Source organism: Thamnophis sirtalis, unplaced genomic scaffold, assembly GCF_051295495.1.
Source record: "Thamnophis sirtalis isolate CommonGarterSnake01/CBP01778 unplaced genomic scaffold, rThaSir2_p1.2 scaffold_3, whole genome shotgun sequence".
Taxonomy (NCBI): domain Eukaryota; kingdom Metazoa; phylum Chordata; class Lepidosauria; order Squamata; family Natricidae; genus Thamnophis; species Thamnophis sirtalis.
Window position 1 is genome coordinate 81,886,435 of NW_028261383.1, and position 16,602 is coordinate 81,903,036.

At 38.5% G+C, this 16,602-nt stretch overlaps 1 long non-coding RNA gene across 5 annotated transcripts in view; it reads right to left on the reverse strand.

The window, feature by feature from the left end:
• The window catches only part of LOC148048029 (uncharacterized), an 83,366-nt gene that overhangs the window by 20,922 nt on the left and 45,842 nt on the right, over nt 1-16,602 (reverse strand). The gene's annotated exons all lie outside the window — the stretch shown is intronic.

Sequence of the window (16,602 nt, forward strand, 5' to 3'; positions counted from 1 at the left end):
CTCTTGGCCCAGAGACTCACAGAAGTCCAACCTAGCCATCTTTCAGGAGTGCTATTACAAAGACATCTTTCCAGCTCCCTCTCATTGTTCTTCTCAAAGCCAAGTCCTTTGTTGAAACTCTACTCCAAACATGATTTTTTCCTACCTCTATTCCCATACAAATTGAATAAAGCTACGCTTTGCTCCTTATTGTCTTTTTGCCTTGCCTTGTTTCACTTGTAAAGTTCTTTCAACAGGGTGCCTCTACTACTTTGTTCCTCAAAGTACATTGCTGGTGCAGTATAAAAGATAAATGGTAGTTGTTTTATAAGAGTGCAATTTCAAGAGGAATGAATGTGCTGTGGCTCAGACGGCAATTGTGCTATGCTCTGCTTTGAAAAGACACATACTCGTTTCAAATTTGCCATGGCACATCCAGTAGAGACAAAATACACTTACAATCTCCAGAATGAGAGCAAGACAGTGTTGGTTTAGGTATTTTCTCATAAACTCTGCTAGTTTTCTTTATTAGTCAAAGAGAACTGTTTTCAGAAAGGTTATAGCGAAAGGAAGCGAGTTGACTTTCATTAAAAAGATACTGGGATGGCCAACTCTTAGATTAAATATAGAGGAGCAGTAGGCATAAAACTGGTTTCTCACCTTGCTCAATTCTGTCAAAGAACAAGCACCAGGAGAGAAAGCAATTTCTTCTTCTGACAGCAGAGGAAGGGTGGCGAGAGATACATTTTATTGCTTGACTACAAGATATACCTATTGTTGGTACCTGTCAGAAAGTGGACCTTAGAAAGCAGTGGAACAAACCTGATCCATCAGCTTCATCTTAGATCCCCCTCCTCACTGTTATTCCTAAGTGGTATTTCTCCAGATTTGCATGCTTCCATGTTGCCCCTTTGACTAGGACGCTGTTGGTTACATTATAACTATGCCAGGGACACAGAGCTGCTGTCAATATATTGCTTATCTTTTAGTACTCAGCCCAGACTTGGGCAGTGCCATTTTCTGGGGAAAGCAAAATATGTCATCCTTGATCTTTATAAAGTAACAATCGCCCCTAGTATGGCTCACTTGGGTAATACTGAAAGAGGTCCTTGGCCCTCTGTGTTGAGGAGAAAACACTGGTTTTAGATCAAAGAATGATCGCAAAGGAAGGCAAAAATGACATGGCAGACCAGTGTTGCCTCATATCTGATCCTGATATGGAGTCCTGACTTTTCTCAAGGGAGAAAGGGGGGTGGGGGGGTGGATCTCATGGCCTAGAAGCACCACAGAAAGTGCAACATCGCAGAGAGAAAAATAAAGTGGGCCAAGGAGATTAGACTAGGATAAAATGAGCTTTGATAACATTTGGAACTGCTGGCCTGATGACTGATGGAAATAGAGATCAAGGAAGGATTCACTTGAACTAAGCTTTACTCTTGGTGGCCATGCAGGCACATTTGTATAGTTTTCCTGGCAACAGCGCTGACGTGGTTTGACATTGCTACCTTCTGGGATCTGTTCTTTCAATTTCCCCGTCTAGCCTGAAGCTTGGAACTAGACAGTAGAGCAGATACATTTTTATCTGCTTCTGACTCTCATGTTCATCTGCTAAAACACCATTATAAAATCCCACATTCTCAACTTGGAGGTAATCCACATGCCCTCTTCACTCCAAGCAACTGATATATGAACTGTAATTTAGAGAAGAGCGAATCCCTTAAGAGGCCATTTTAAAAAACAGATTATTTTACCTCAGTGGTGGTGTTCATCAGTCAGAAACGGGCTATGAAATGGCTGGGGATGGGGGAAACCTTGTTTGCAGAAAGGACCCTGGTGAGATCAGGACGCTGGTGAGAAAGTATGATCTACACAGGCAAGCCCCCTTTATTCATAATTTAGTTTTGATGTATTCCTGAAAGAAATGTCTGCAGTAGATCATCCCCAGGAATATCTTTCTGCAAGGCGGTAACAATGACTTCGGAACATTTTTCACAAAAATAAATACCAAACCAACACATTTAAGAATTGCTGTGCTTTGGCGTCTCCGACATCAGAGAAACCAGCATAAACCTAGAGGCATCGGGGCACATTCCAACGGATTTCCCATGTGGGCAATTGCATTGCATTGATTCATTTGCCAAGGAAGTCTCTGCACCTTTACGATGTCCATTACACAACTGGTGAGTATCAGTCACCAGAGAGAGATTGCTGTCAACTATAAAAACAGAATGAGAGCATGACCCAGAGCTTGATGCAACAGGAAATAGGCAGGTGAGTTTCTGGATCCCCAGACAATCCCACGATATTTGCCGGTGTAAACAGAATGACCTCTTTGTGTGTCCTGGGAAGAATCAAGTTGGTGGTAGGGAAGAGAATGAATTCTGAGCCTTGGGCAGATATTATTGTGGTACCTACACATTAAATCAACTGCTTTAAGGCAGGGGTGAAATTCAGCAGCTTCTGACAGCTTCTGGAGAACCAGTACAGAAATTTTGAGTAGTTCAGGGAACCGGCAAATACCACCTCTGGCTGGCCCCAGAGTGGGGTGAGGATGGAGATTTTGCAACATCCTTCCCCTGGAGTGGGGAGGGAATGGGGATTTTGCAGTATCCTTACCCTGCCACGGCCACCAAGGCACGCCCACAGAACCAGTAGTAAAAAAAATGAATTTCACTACTGTTTTAATGTACTTCTTCCCTGTAATGGAGTTTTTGTTGCATACTTTTACTACTTTGCCTGGAATAGCAATAGCAAAAAAAGAAGCCTTGTAATCTGCTTCATACATTATTTAGTAGTCAACTATTATTATTGTTATAATTATGTGTTATTGTTAGTAGTACCGGTAGTAACAGTAGTAGCAGTAACTACTGTGATTAAACCACACTTTCTCTCAAAAACAGCCTTTTGAATTTGCTGGCCACATAAATGATTGGATGCAGTCTCTAAAATGATGAATGTGACTTTAAATCTATCTGTCACACTTGGCATAGTTGAGTGATAAAGCATGTGCTTTATATGCAGGAGATCTTATGCAGGAGATCAGGTAGGTTTCCTGGAAGCACAAGACAAACTTCCTGCATAGAAAGCTGCTGATGGCTGGTGCCGACAAAGGACTAGATGTCTGCCTTCATAGCTCTTTCTATTCCCACATAGAGAAGAAGGTGTGACATGATCTTAATAAAGCTCAGATTTTTGATACTAATAAAAATCTTCATAGCTCTTGGATGTCTTAAGAGGCCCAAATCCTTGCCACTGTTGTTGTTCCTTCCCTATCTTCTTCCCTACTGCCACTCAATTCTATACCACTGCCCAAAAGGAGGAAGAGTCAAAGCAAAATGAAAATTGTTACTCCTTAGCATGCTATTCATATGCTAAGAACACACAGGTGAGTAAACATCAGTAGGAGAGAAGATCCAGAATCTTATGGAAAGCTGGGGTGGTTTTGATGAATAATTTACAGGACTAATGTCAACTCTGGGTGATAGAGACTTCTGGGTGAGGGAAATGGTGAATTAGATGTCTCTGAAAGAGTAGAGAAAATAACATGGCAATGGCTGATGCATCAGTGGCAAGCTTGATCCAATGGAATCTGTCCAGACAAGGAGAGGATAAAAGATCAGTTATTTGTGTTCCAAGTGGCTGCTCCTCATGAGGACACTGCAGAATAGTGTCCATCCATGGTTCTAAGTACCAGGAGATGAGGGAAACTATCAAGCTCTCAACCATGGTGGAGACCTTAAGAACACCTGTTCTTCCTCCACTTTACTTTCTAATCACTTTCAGATTTATAATTACAGTTAAAAGATATCTCCCAAAGAATGTTTAAAAAGCTATTTGGTGAGTAAAAACTTCATCACAAAATAGAAAAAAAGCTAACAATTTTAAATTATTTAAAGAAAATAAAACCAATGGCAAAAAAAGCTAAATACATATGTAAGAAAGTTTTCAACAGATTAAGGAATCAGGCAAATTTAGAAAATTAGGAGTTTTGCTAAGACCTGTTTCAAATATTTTTTAGAATTATAAATGAAGAGAATACAAGTCAATACAAATTACAAAAATATACAAAAAAATAAAGAAAAAGGTGAAAAACAAAAAAGAACAAAAGCAGGTAAAAACAATTTTAGTAACTTATCATCATCAAGAGCCATAGTAGCACAGTGGTTAGAATGCAGCATTGCAGGCTAATTTTGCTGACTGCTGATTGCCAGCAGTTTGACAGTTCGAATCGCACCAGCTCAAGATTGATTCAGCCTTCCAAGATTGGTAAAATGAGGATCCAGATTGTTAGGAACAATATGCTGAATCTGTAAACCAGTTAAGGACTGCAAAGCACTGTGAAATGGTATATAAGACTAAGTACTGTTGCTATCATCTCTAAATAAAGCACATCTCTTTTCTAGTAGCTTATCTCATACAAAGAAAACAAAGTCTAAATGCTATGACAATCAATCTTAGCAAAAGTCCAGTAAGTGCAACCTGATCTAATTATTTTGTTCTTTCAACCCTGGTCAAAGAAGCCAATCTTATAAACCTTCACTGAGTTTTTAAAATTATTTTACTGCCTTCAAAACAGTCCCATAAGTAGTTGGCTGATCATCTGTGTTTCAAGTGAAAATCCAATTACCGTAGCAGCAAATTCAAAACACATGTAGTGTCATACTGTTATACACACCCTAGGATATAGAAGTGTGATACAGCCAAGCAGAATTACCCAGTCCCTCAAAACAAGGTAATTATTAGCTCATTAAAAGCTATTTATTCAGGTGGCATTTTTCCATATTTTGCCAATTATTAAAGAAGTAGTTCAAATTTCATGTATGCTGTTGCCTCCTGTTACTTTGTTTCTCCTTCAATGTCTTGAAATAATGACAATTTGATTCTCTCCTAATTAAGATTTTATACATATAGTAATGGAGACTTGCTTCATGCAATGTACTACACAATAACTCATTTGATTTTGGTTCAACATTATGTTTAGGCTCAGTTATTTTTGGTTTTTTTCCAAATAACTTTATTAATAACTATAAACGAAGAGAATAAAACTCAATACAAACTATAAAAAATATAAACAGTAAAATACCAAACAAATGAAAGAAGGGGGATGTGAAACAGAGGAATAAAAAAAAGGGGAAAGAGGAAAAAAATAACTTCCTCTTTCATTCCAACAAGTAAAGATGAAAACCAATTTGATCCAGTGGTTAAGGTAACAGGTTGAATCACAGGAGATTATGAATTCAGGTTCTGTCTTATTATAAGAGCCAGCTGGGTGACTTTGGGCCAGTCATGCTCTCAGAGCCCAAACCAGGGTGGTGGTTGTGAGGAAAATAGGAGGAAGAAAGTATGTTGGATATGGTTTGCTGCCTTCAGTTAATTGTAAAAATAATTAAAAAAGGAACGCAAATAAATAAAGCACAATTTTAATACTGTAGTTTATCATTGCATCTAAATAGAAGATAACCTCTCTTTTCACTATTGTTCATCTTTTACATAAGGAAAATGAGGTTCAAATGCTATGTTAGAACCTTAACAGAACTTTAACAAATCTTGTAGTTTACTGATCATCTGGGTTTCAAAGCAAAAATCCTTCAGAACTTTTAACAGATTTCTTTTGTATCAATAATTGAAATTGATCCTTTTGTTTGTCACTTCTAAAAAACTACTTCCAAATATTATCAGAGCTGTTTTGCCTATTGAGAAGAAGAAAAAAATCCAAAGTTTCCTAGTTTAATATATACCTGCTCATCTCCTTCAGGGAATAAATCATCCATCAGATCCATTTGTATCTCATATAAATCCCCCTTCAAATTAATTTCATAGGCATCCATTACATCTTGTCTTGTTTTACAACTTCGTTAGAACCTGCTCTGTCAATTTTACCAACCATCTGATCCATTCTGTCCAAAAGCTTGACAGAGGTATTCAAAAGATTGCACTAAGGATTTGTGCTCCTTTTTCTGTATCCTCTGGCTGTATTGTTCTGCCTTCTCCTTATTATAAAAAGAAAAAAGAAAACCCCAAACAATCTTCTTTTTTCCCATGAGAATGTGTCTTCTAAATAATTCAAAGCTATAATTTCAAATCCCACTGGCCCCTTAATCCACTATTAGCTTTCCGAACTCCATATAATAAGTTCTGTTTTGCTGCATGGTGTAAAAAAATTATGTATTTTTAAAATTCTTTAAATCAAATTTACCCCATTGTCTTAAGAGGAAGCGGAAACTCTCCAATAAATTCAGTAAAACCTTGCCAATCCAAAGGATTATAATCTCTCCAATATACAACAAATAAAAATAATCCTAAAAATAGATTATGACATAAGGCTAGGTTGAATTTAATGTCCCTAAAGGTTACTGATGAAAGAAATGTCCTTCTGGGTTCAGCTCCAAGTGGGGGAAAAGACACTGGAGACATGGAGGCTGCTTGGAAAGATGGTTTATTGGTGGACAGGGCCACATGGCTTGAGCCCTGAACAGAAAAGGTGATCACATGCTTCAATGTTGGTGGAGAAGAAGAGAAGGGCTACAGGAGGGGCTTGCTAGGCTTTTTATAACCTGTTTAGTCCCACCTCTCTGTTTCCTGTTCCTGTGTAAGAAATGTATTCTGATTGGTTGTCAGACTCCCATGAGGCCATGCAGGGGCTACTCTCTAGGCTGTGTTTTGAATCAAGGTTTGGATGAGTTCTCTGATGCCATCCTCCCTACAGCTGCAGTGGAGAAGTCTTTATTATGTAAAAGGGACTAGCCTGGCCTTCTCAATGGCCCATTAACAGTGGGGATGGGCAGGAAGCTACAGGCAGCTATTCTGTCTTTTAAAACATGTTTCTTTCTTTTCACATCCAGAGAAATATTCTGCCTTTTCAATATTTCCTAGGATATTTCATTTTTCTGGGAGAGGGCTGGATGATAACTTCCCACATTACTTTGTAAGAGTGACTTTGATGTAATCCCAACTACAGCCATTCTACTCATTAGCAGACTGTAAAAAGGGCAGTGTGCACAATCCACTCATGATCGAGTCACATGAATGATCTCAGTGATCTGTTCTTGAGAAATTAACGCCAGCTCAGAACCAGCATCGAGCAGTGATTCTCCCTCAAAAATTCCCCACAAAAGACAGGAAGACCTCAGATCACCATGGCACTTACAGAAAGTGATTTTTGCTACCATTTTAGGAAAAACTAAGTTAAAAAAAAACTACTTTTGTGGCAACACAAATTGTTTCATCAATTAGGAAAGAGATCATTGGTTGAAAGTAGAAAATAAAATAACAAAGAAACTTGAGATTGTGAATATAGAAATGGACACTAGAGGAGTTTAAAATTCCAGGCAGGAAAAATAAAAGTGAAATTTAGAAAATGACAAACATATGACACTTGAGGCATTTCAAAGTATTTTTGAAGAATTGGGAGGGAACTTACAACCGAACTAACAGCAATATTTTCTTTACCTGTAAATGTATTTTTCAAAAAGATTATAAAGAACTGAAAGATGTGACAGACAACAATAGGGAGGAATTTGTGGACAGACACAATGAAGAGGGGATACAAATCCAAGCTGATGTAGAAATGGGGGGGGGGGAGTGAAATATAAAATAGAGATTACAGTCAGAATGGAAATAGAAATGACTAACCAAGAGATGAAAAGGGACCTGGGCAAGGATTTATCTTTGGATTTGCAAAAGAGAGTTTCTAAAACCTTGAAGTCTATGGAGATTCTCAGTCATCCACATCATGGCTGTCCCAAATAAACTCATCCAGGTCATATAAACCCCCAAGGGGCTTCAAAGACTCTCGGAGAGCTAATGACTGACCTTCAAAGTGCTAACAACCAGAGGACTGCAAGGAATCTAAATCCTTCCATTCCCCACTTCAGTCAGAACTGAAGATGTTTCTTGGATGACAATTGAAACATCTTCAAGAGAAAAAATGCAGAAAGTCCAGTTGCCTTTTGAAAAAGCACCTTTGGGTAAAACCTTGAAGATATCTTTGAGATGAAACAAAGGAAAGTGTGAACGGAAGTTTAATCCTACAACAACAACCTGAGGAATGAAAGATATATCAAGAACAAAAAAGGAGATTTTAAAGTTGACTTGTTTGATGAAAGGTAAAGTAAACATTTTTATAAAATTCTTCAGGGACTTCAATGAGTTTTGGATTTGTAAATGGATGATTGGGGTTTAAGGGAAGAAGTGAAGAATGTATTTAATGTTGTGAAGATTGGGGAAATATTAACGCCTGTATTTGTTGCAAGGAAGTTGTTTCTTTAAATATTTTTTCTATTTTTTTTTCTTTGCAGGTTGTATTTCTTTTCCTTCTATTTTCTTTTTTCAAATTGAATTTATATTTCAATGGAGTGTGTATTATTATTTTGGAGTATTAAAAAAAAATATCTGTAGAGATTCTTGGTCACCCAGGTCCATGGTTGTCCCAAAGGTGCGTTTTCAGGAGGCAACTGGACTTCCTTGTTTTTTTCGTTTGAAGACGTTTCACTTCTCATCCAAGAAGCTTCTCTGACATGAGATCCTGTCAGAGCTGAAGAAGCTTCTTGGATGAGAAGTGAAACGTCTTCAAAAGAAAAATACAAGGAAGTCCAGTTGCCTCCTGAAAAAGCATCTTTCAGATATTTTGGAGTATGTTTTAGTGTTGTAAAAGTCTTTACTAAAAATTTTTTAAAAACAAACAAACCTATAGATGGTGAGCTTTTAAGAGACTTTACATTCCCTCAGAGTAAGAGTGATATGTATGTATGTTGAATGTTGAATGTTTATTTCATTTGTATGCCGCCCTTTTCCCCCCAAGGGGGACTCAGGGCGGCTCACAACTCAAACCAGGGAAGGGGATACAGACAATTTAACAACAACACAAAACAATACATAATTTAAAAACACGCAACAATCATACCAATTCGAGATAGGGGCAACGGTTCTTTAGCCCCAGGCCTGTCGGAACAACACACACACACACACACACACACACACACACACACACAAAGTTGGATTGGAGGGAGTCAGAGAGACCACAGGAGGAGGCAGGAAGCCAGTCAAAGAGCCATACTGGACCGCGCGCACACTTCCCCCCAGCCCCGGAAGGATCCAGCCCAGCTTCACTGATTACAGGTTTGAAAAGACAACGTGGCTCTGCCTGCAATCAAACTACACTTGGGGAGGGAGAGCACTTCCCTCAAGCCTTTGCCCAAAGCCCCGCACCAGGAGGATGAAGTTTGAATTCCTCCCCCTCCCTCCGACCCACACGTACCTTTTCCAGCTGTTTCAGAGAGGATTTCAACTCTGCTCTTGCCTGCCATCATGAAAAGGGAAAAAAATGTAAAAGGAAAAAGGCGAGAGCTGAGGTCAGGCTGAGCTAGTTGCTGCCAGAGTCACTGTAGATGACTCTGCTTAACTGTTTAAAAAAGCCTCTAAAAAAGTGCCCTCTTTGTCAGGAATTTTTCAGCTTTTAACCCTTGCTTAACTCTGCTCAAGTGATCATAAAACGCCAGACTAGATGAGGCACGTCGTTCTGCCGCCTTCTCCTGTAGAGGGCACTTTTTTAGAGGCTTTTTTAAACAGTTAAGCACTAAGCAGAGTCATCCATGGTGACCCTGGGAGCAACTAGCTCAGCCTGACCTCAGCTCTTGCCTTTTTCCTTTTACATTTTTTTTCTTTTCATGATGACAGTGGTGAGGCCCTGCCTCCCCTGACTGCACGTCCCTGCTGCCTCTCCCATCAGATTAGAGAGGGCGGGTGTGTTCCAACTCTCGTCTCTTAAATGACGTCATTTAGTGGGTCCTAGGAAGTGTGCTTTCTTTCTAGCTGCCCCTCCCCTGTGGAACCCCCTTCTTCCAGAAACCTGGCAAGCACCAACCTTTCTTGTCTTCCTAAAGGCCTTGAAGAGCTAGCTTTCAACTCCAATGTTGGGCAGGAATAAGGCTGCAAGATGGTATGTGGAGTATGCCAGGAGTTTTTATACAGCTTTATAGATTTTCATTCTGTCTGGGTTCTTTGGTTGTTTTTATGATTTTGTGTGCCACTCAGGGCTGCTATAATACGGATGGCTATATAAATCTTTTAAATAAACAAATAAATAAATAAACACTCACTCCACTATGGACCCGGTTAAGCATGTTGCCTCTATTGATTGATTACAACCATTTAAGAGTGTTGTCATTGCCTTAAGTGCAGATTGCTTATTTTACCAAGAACCAATCCATCAAAAGGTATTTTAGATTCAGAGTTGCTATGTTATCTGACTGCTCTCAACCCATTATAATATGGGACTTTTACAAGGCATATTCAAGGAAACAAACCATCAGATGATCCGATAATGTTACAGCTGTAAGATAAATATAGCCATCAAACTTCACCACTAGATATTTCTAGCCATGAAATGAGAATTTACCCCCATCGCTAGTTAATCTGGGATATTATCTAAATTGGGCAACAGCTGGTTCCAAAGCAGGTGAGGGGGGGTAGAGCAAACCAAACATCTGGAGATAGTAGATTGACACTATCACACATTTCCCTTTGCCACTTTGCTCTTCTAAATGTGCTCTCTGCCCACCCCATGCCATCAAAGGCCAGAGGCACCTGGTCCATGTCGGAGAATCATAAACTGGGGGAATCCACTTCCATTTGTAGTGAGAAAAATGTTACAACCGATTTGCACAAGCTGGACTGAGCCTGCTACATAACATCCCTGCCACTAAGTTATCATGTTCTGAAGAAACAAGAGTTCTCTTTTAGCAATTTTGCTGATTTATAAGATAATTTTACATTGGGATATTGAAAGACTATGAGATGTGAAACTATTTAGACTTTAATGGAATAGCACCTCATTACAGAAGCCAGTCTGGCAAGAATACATCTGTTCCTGATTCCCAGCTTTAAATCTATCACAAGAATATAGTCTTTTTTCTCAGCACAACATCAGACCTGTTCTCAGCTTGATTATTTTTTTAGCATCTTGATCATGGAAGAAAAAAGGGCTTTGAAGATTTTTTTTTGTATAAATAGACACTCTACAAATTTAATGGTTGCTTGAGATGCTTTTAAGGCATATATTTGTGGCCGTATTATTGCTTAGGCTTCATAGAAGAAGAGGAATAAAATTTTAAACAGGAAAACTTGGAAAACTTTTGAATATCTATGAACTACATAACCGTATTTGAACTATATAATCAGGACTATATAAAGCTTTTACATTTGCTAAACTTAATCTCCTTTAATGCGCTGGATAAATCATATAAAGCAATGATATTGAGTGTGAGAGGAAAAACCTGGTAAATTATTGGCCTCCTGATTGAAACAGCAACAACAAGAAATATTATTTACACTATTAAGCATGCTCAGGACAAAATATATGTTGACTCTGATCTTATAAATCAGTATTTTTATATCTGATTTTATAATAGTGAGTCAATGGCTACCGAAACAGAAATTAATCAATTTTAAAATAATGTAGTTCTTCTGAAGATTACTCATGACCAAGCTGCTTATCTAGCTGTACCTTTATCTCTCCAGGAAATAATATATTCGGGAAATAATAATATATTACTTCTATGAAAACTAGAAAAGCATCTAGCTCTGATAGCTTTTCTATCAAATGGAAGAAGACATATATCTTTTTGTTTCGCTCCTATATTGCTTGAAAATATATAATGATGCATTTTTGAATGAAGTTCTTCCAATTTATGTTCATACTGTTCAGATGACTGTGATTTTTGAAGGCTAATAAAGATTCTGCTGTTGGGGAATAGGGTAGAGCCTGATTTCTTTGTTAAATGTGGTTGCCAGCAACTCTGGCACTTTGATCAAACATTTTGAGCAACTGGGCATTATAAAAATGAACCTTGAGTAATATTAGTGTTCTAATGTATATATGTTTTTGCTTCCGGGATCATTACCTTGCAATTGGTGAAGGTGCCTATATGTGCAACCACTGGGAATGTACATTCTCAGAAGGGTCACCTGTGATGTGCAAATGAGAAATAAGAACTCAGGCTAAATACAACTCATTAGAAAAGTAAATGGCAAGCCATTCAAGTATTCTGGCAAGAAAACTAAATAAATACTCACAATCAGGACAGTGTCAATACCTGACACTGGAAGATGAGGCCTACCAAAAATTGGAAAGCATTATTAGCCTTTTGAAATACACCAGTTCAGGAAACAGACACAACAGAAATATTTCTTGATACAATATAGAGACTATACTAATAGCATCTTGGCTGCTTTATAATGTTCCCTCTCTTATACCAAAGAAATTCCAGACAGGACAATCTTAAATTTCTTTCTCATATTTTCTTGCATTCCTAGACTAAGCTCATGTTAGCTATTGATTTTCCTCAAGGTCACCTCTGTGCTCCTCTGTAGGTATTCAATGTGCTACTGGATAGTGGTACTAGGGTTAATCATGTGGCTTGATTAAAGCACATGATATAGTTTCTGAACTCATTGAGACTTATGCTAATGGGAAGAGAAGAAGAAAAATGCAAATTAATCAAAATAGATTTGAGATATAACCATCTTGATAAGCTATCTTTCTTCTCCGGCTCAAGGGTTTGCTATCCATTTTGAATAGAACTGATTTTTACTTATATGCCTACTCTGCAAAACACACACATAAGCCACATAGGCTAACTTCATACTAAACCTAGCTCTTTAGCTAGATTTATATAGCTTTGCTGGTTGGTATGATCAAAGGCAACAACCTTCTGGCATGCTAACATGCATGTATAAGAAAGGCAACCCAGTTTAAGTAAGACCCAGAACCTGGAACACTATTTTCATATGCGGTGTGATTTTTATTTTTGAACTTTTGGGAAAAAATCAACGTACAAATACAGAAAAATATACAATCATAAATGACATAATAAGAACTGAAGAGCACTTTGTTATGTCCTTCTTAATCTGGTTGATTACAATAATTAAATGTGTCATCACCTTTTTAGCTGCGGGTGTCTTATTTTACCAATAAGCAACAACAGTATTCTAGTTTCAAACAGAGTTGCTGCATTCTCTCTCTTCATTAAATGCAATTTAGAGTTTGTAAGCTTTTGGAATATGGGATATTTGTGAAAATAAACTACCTGGCACTCTGACAACCTTTCTGTGCCAATAGAATGTGGATAACCATATTTACCTTCTTCCCAAATGTTCTAAGCACCATGAATGAAAATAGATATTTGCTCCTCAGATTTCCAGCTAAAAATATCAGTTACATTATAGGTTGCTAAATTCTCTGTCACAGATTTAAAATAGACTTGTCTCATTTTGGCATGCAATAAGACATAATTTCCAAGTATAACCTTAGATGATAGATGAAAGGAGGTAGGTAGATAGATAAATAGTATCAATACAATACAATACAATACAATACAATAGCAGAGTTGGAAGAGATTGATCATTATCTATCTATCTATCTATCTATCTATCTATCTATCTATCTATCTATCTATCTTCTATCTATAAATCCATCCATCCATCTCAACCAGCAGCTTATTACTGACACTGGGTTCATTCTACCATGCTTATCTGGAAAGCAATGATGTAAGACGTTCCAAACCCATCAAGGCTTACCAGAAGAAAGGAGTGGGATACTTTCCAATTCTTTTCCCTTTCCCTCAAAGCTTTCAGTGTTACTTCTCCTAGTTATGCTTCACTGTTTCCAACTGTCTAGAGAAAATCCTCAGGGAAACAAGCATCACTTATTTAGTAAAGGTAGCCTGAAAGGAGATGTATCAGTGTTCCATTCCAACTTGCCAAAGATGCAGAAGATGTCCTCAGGCAGGACACATCTCTAGCAGGAGGATGGATGTAGGTGAGCTTCTGAAAAGAACTCTGTGGTGGACTCTGTAGCCTTCTTTTAATACATCTACCCTTCTCTTTCATACTGTAAAACTGCAGAAACTGCCTCAAGGCAAGTAGTCTCCAAGTAATATCTATGCTGATTTTAACCTTCTTATTTAAGCCAGAGGGGAATATATATGTAACAACATATATTATTTTTCTGATGATGAAGTTGAAAGAAATAGACTAAATCTTGAAATCCTAGAATACTGTACAATTCTAACATTGACTTGCTTTCCCCCCTCATCTATATACTGCCAGAATTCGAAGTCTAACCAAAACATGGAAAACAATACAGATTTTAAAATACAACAGGCATCGTGAGCATCATTGACTGAAATAGACTGCATTTTAAAAAAAGCCAGCTGTATTTCTGGGAATTAATAGCAGGGAAAGGATTCAAAAAAACAACAAGATGGGGGTTACCACCGGGTAATCAAAGCCCTGCCCCTTTTAAAATGTGTTGTGACTACTATCTTGATTCCCTCTCCAATATCTAGGATGCTTAAGAGTGTGGGGAAATATCCTATTCAGGAGGAACCTTCATGTTTTCTGCTCAGTTGAGAAATTCCTTTTTCCCCCCTATGCTCTGCTTTCTTCAGATGAAGCTGTGCAATTCCCACCAATAGAAGTATCCCTATCCAAGCCAGAAGATATGAATAGGAATACATTCTAATTCCTATTTTTTCGTGGTTAGCCCTCAGTCAATTAACTTTATTGCACGCCACAAAACTAATATTTGCAAACTGCTTTGCTATTTACATCCAACGTTTCCATTCAACTTAACCTCGGGAATGATTCCCTAGTTATGTTTTTAGATTGCTCCTCAATTTTCTTTGACTCTGCTTTTCTGAAGAAGAAAAAAGACAATTCCTGACTTTCCTGATCTCTTTTCATAATTGTCTCATTCCCAATTGTGGCGTTGTACTTTATGCATCTTTAGTAGAAATAATGTGAATGTAATTTGTAACTGAACTTTCTCTCAGATACAAACATTATTGTCACTGAATTTTGTTGCATTACTTTTTATATTTATTGTATTTTGTATATGATTTTAGCTTCCTTGTTCTAGTAATAGGTCAGTGCCAGAATCTATTTCCCTTGATGTGTATTTTGAAGCTGCTTTTGTTTTGTAAATACATTTCAGAGCTGCCACATTTCAGAGTTTTGTCAATGGTTATTTAGTGTAGATGTCAGATTTTTCTTTAGTAGCCATAGTTAAAGGTCAACCATCCAGCATGTGTATGTTCAGTTGATATGCTGTATATGCAAGGTGCATTCATGCATATAGTTGAGTGAATTTTGTAATAGGTGATTACCTTAGATCCTTCTCTGTCATTGTCACCCTGACTCTGCTTTGCAACAGAACTGCAAACTAACTTTGCACATTTTGGAAATATGTTTTACCTTCAGATTTACCACATAACAGTCTTTTGCCTTAATCTCTTAATATATTGTACTTCAGAGCTGCAAATATGAAATCATAGAGGACACTGATTATTCAAGTGATATTTAATCCTTAGGGTGGTGTGGTGGCCTAGAGGTGAAGCTCTCGCCTCACAATCAGGAAGCTCTAAGTTCAATCCTAGGTAGGGGCAGATATTTCTCCCTCTGGGCACACTGAGAATATATCTGCTGGACAAAGCTCCGCATCGGCAACAGGAAGGGCATCCAACCATTAAAACACTCTGCTAGCTCCATTCAGTTGCCCAGACTCCATCCCACAAGGGATTATGGAACCGTTAAAAGACAACGATGATGATTTCACATCATCCTTCCTTGACAATTGAATATGGATGTCAGTCCCACTGGGCAGAACAGGCCAGGGAACCAATTCCATTGAAGGCTAAATCTACTTTTCTTGAGAATGGCTTTGTTAATGGAATCTTGCAGATTGGAATTTGTCAAATTTCCTCCCTCTTCTTTACTCGGCTATAAGAGAGGTTTCTGCCTGAACAGCTTTTGACTGTTTGTCTACTTGCTCTGGATTTAACAGAATAACATTGTTGGAAGGGACCTTGGAGATTTTTTTATTCCAAGTCCCTTCTCAAGCAAGAAACCTTATACCCATGATGGCGAACCAGAGGTGGGTTCCTACCAGTTCACACCTATTCGGTAGAACCGGTTCGTCAAATCTACCGAACCGGTTAGAAGAGGTTCCACCAGTGGACCCGGAAAGCAGGCCACACCTACAGAAGAGGTTCCAAAAAATTTTGAAACCCACCACTGGCAAGGAGCTTGTAACTTGACAGCTTTAAGACTTGCATGCTTCAATGCCAGAGTTTCTGAATAGATACTTGGACCGACCTAAGTACTAATTCATAATTTCACATCCGGTCACATGGGCGGCAAGCCACTCCCATCCAGTCACATGGGTGGCAAGCCACACCCACAAAGGAGGCCACACCCACAGAGTAGGTTCCAACAATTTTTTAAACCCACCACTGTGGCGAACCTATGTCAGACATGCCAGAGGTGGCCCACAGAGCCCTCTCTGTGGGCCCGTGCGCCATAGGTAGCTGCTCTTCTGGTTTCCGGCGTGCTGATCTTCAGGTTTCTGGGGCTCTGGCATGTGCACATGTGCTCCAGTTTGGGCATTCAGTGCCGAAAAGGTTTGCCATCATTGCCCTATACCATTCCAGACAAAAGGCTGTCCAATCTCAATGATGTTCTGGAAGCAAGACATTTCACCAATTGATTGTTCTCACTGACGGGAAATTTCTTGTTAATTCTAGGTTGAATCCGTTACTCTTATCTTGCCCTCAAGTGCTTTGGAGA